Source organism: Macaca mulatta, chromosome Y, assembly GCF_049350105.2.
Source record: "Macaca mulatta isolate MMU2019108-1 chromosome Y, T2T-MMU8v2.0, whole genome shotgun sequence".
Taxonomy (NCBI): Eukaryota; Metazoa; Chordata; class Mammalia; order Primates; family Cercopithecidae; genus Macaca; species Macaca mulatta.
The window spans coordinates 6271874-6274231 of record NC_133427.1 but is presented as its reverse complement, the minus strand read 5'-3'; the positions used below and the strand labels follow the sequence as shown (position 1 = coordinate 6274231).

Genomic DNA, 2358 nt, shown 5'->3' with positions numbered 1-2358 from the left:
CCTAGGACCCTGACACCCAAGGGGCAATGCTGAGATTTTAGAGTCCAAACCCAGGCTCATCCCTCTGCCCTCTCTCCTGATGGAAGCAGGGCAGGCCCCCAGGACTGGCAAGGGAGTCGATTAGATCGGGAAGTGGATGAATACAGAGGCACCCCTGGAAACTTTGGCAAAAACAAGGAGCTTATTGGAAGGAGTGGGGAGAGGGCAGAGCAGGTCCTCCCCAAGTCACTGGCGGTCTGGGAGATGGTCAGACTGCTGCCTGGAGCCCCAACCGCCATGGCGGGAGGTCTGGGGCCCTGGTCAGGCTGGGGACTTCAGGCCCCCTTTGCCCTGGCCCCTTCATCTTTGCTAGAGACATTAGGATGGGGACCAGGCTGCGAGGAGTCACGCTCAAACATTTCAGGGTTCTCCAGCATCTCTAGGATTAGGGGAGGCACTGGGCCTGGAATCTCCATCTTCAGGGTAACGGCCCTTTGGGCTCCCTTAGTGCTGATGCGCCGGAGGGCAGTGATCTTCAGGAGCATCTTTGGGAACATGTAGGGCCGGCTGGGCCACCGGCCCCAGGCGTAGAGCCTCGGGGCGGGTTTCTAGCAGTAGCTCCTGCGACTTGTCCACTTTTTCCGGCTCCTCCAGGTCCATACAGTCTCCCCCGATGAGGCAGATGGTGCTGAACAGCCCTGTCTCGGTGTCATCCATCTCCAGGGGAAGAAGCTGCCCAGCAAAGGCAAAGACAGGGTCTGTGAGGGGCCCGAGGCCAGCATTGTGCATCTGGGTCTGGTTCAGGGTCAGCCCTTTGGAGAAGGTCATGGTGTCCTACTCTGGGGTGTACCTTGTGCAGATCTGCAGCATCAGGATATCTAGGCAGGCAGCCTTGAGCAGAGTTATCTGGTCAGCAGTGCTCAGCCCTGTAAAGCCAAGCAACTGCTTGGCAAACTCCACAATCTTGATGATGCACTCGGTGGCCAGTGCACTGAACTTGTCCCACACTCCCAGGTCTAGCTGCACGCGGTGGTCTGCACTGGAGTTCCGGGTATACTTGCCCAACTGGCAGAGTGAGGGGAAGGTCTCCTGATGGGCTTTGCTGACCTTGGCGATGAGCTCTTCTAACTGGCGGCTCAGCCCATAGCTCTCAGGTGACCCTTCTTCCTTCACCTCTTTCTTCTTCTTGTTCCAGTCATTTCACACAGCTTCCTTGGACATGCCCACTTGGAAGCATTTCTGTAGCTGGCAGTACTGGCAGCGATTCCTGGTCACCTTGTTGATGATACAGTTTTTGTCGCGATGACATATGTACCCCCTGTTCTTCTGGATACTTCAGTGAAAGAAGCCCTTGCAGCCTTGACAAGAGCTGACCCCATAGAGATAGCCAGAGGGCTTGTCATTGCACACAAAGCATGGCTTATAGACCTGAGGAGGCGGAGGGGGTGAGGGTGAGCTGGGCAGCATCTCCTCTGAGCTGGTGCTCTGTGTATCCACTGACAGAGAGGCCATCTCCTTGGGAAGGTCAGGCTGGCCCAGGCCCTGGAAGCTAGAGCTCAGCATCTCAAAAGGCGGTGACCCCCTGAGTGCCCCTGGGAAGGCGAAAGGGAAACCTGCTCCTGAGTAGCCAGATCCAGGCCCCAGGGCACCAGCCGCAGAGAGTCTTTCCTTATTGGTGGCCATGGCAGCTGTGATGTGGGAGTCCCCTGGGGTCTGCAGTGGGTGGGGGAGGTCTTCAGCCACAGCCTTCACACATACCCACTGCCCCAGTCTGGGAGGCTACATGCCCGCCCTGCCTGGCCTGCCCACTGGGTCTCCAAGAGTCTGACTGGCCGCCTTTGGAGACTGACTCCTACATACTGGGTCAGGTTGAGGGAACTGGGCTGTAGCTGCTGAAGTGGGAGGGGGAAGGGTGACGGCAGAGCCCCAAGGTCCCCAGTGTCGGGTGGTCTCTGGGATGGAGAGTCGCAATGTCTGGGGCTAGTGGTACTGGGGGACCTCTAGAGGGGTACGGCTCTAGGCTGGGACTGTCCCAGGGCCTCTCGGAGCCCGCCAGCCCACATGACCGCCCCAAAATAGCCAACACATTTTCTCCCAAACCGCACACCGACTCTGCAGGCAGGGACACGGAAAATATTTTCATTCTTTTTCTCCCTCCCCACGCCCCAACACTTCCCTCCCTGCCCAATTCCCTCCTTCCCCTGCTGCCCTCGCTCCTCCCTCCCCTGCCTACACCTCACAAAATATTTTCAAATGAATTTGTTGACATCATTAACAAATGTGACTTTTTGGCCCCGTATAATGAAATGTGTCCACATATTGAAAATAATATGCATAAATTAACCAACAGAAGTTTTCCAAATGCATGATGCTAAAATA

At 56.5% G+C, this 2358-nt stretch overlaps 1 pseudogene; it reads right to left on the bottom strand.

The window, feature by feature from the left end:
- Positions 1 to 300: 300 nt before the first annotated feature.
- Positions 301 to 1662, bottom strand: LOC106995393 (retinoic acid receptor gamma pseudogene; annotated as a pseudogene).
- Positions 1663 to 2358: the final 696 nt, after the last annotated feature.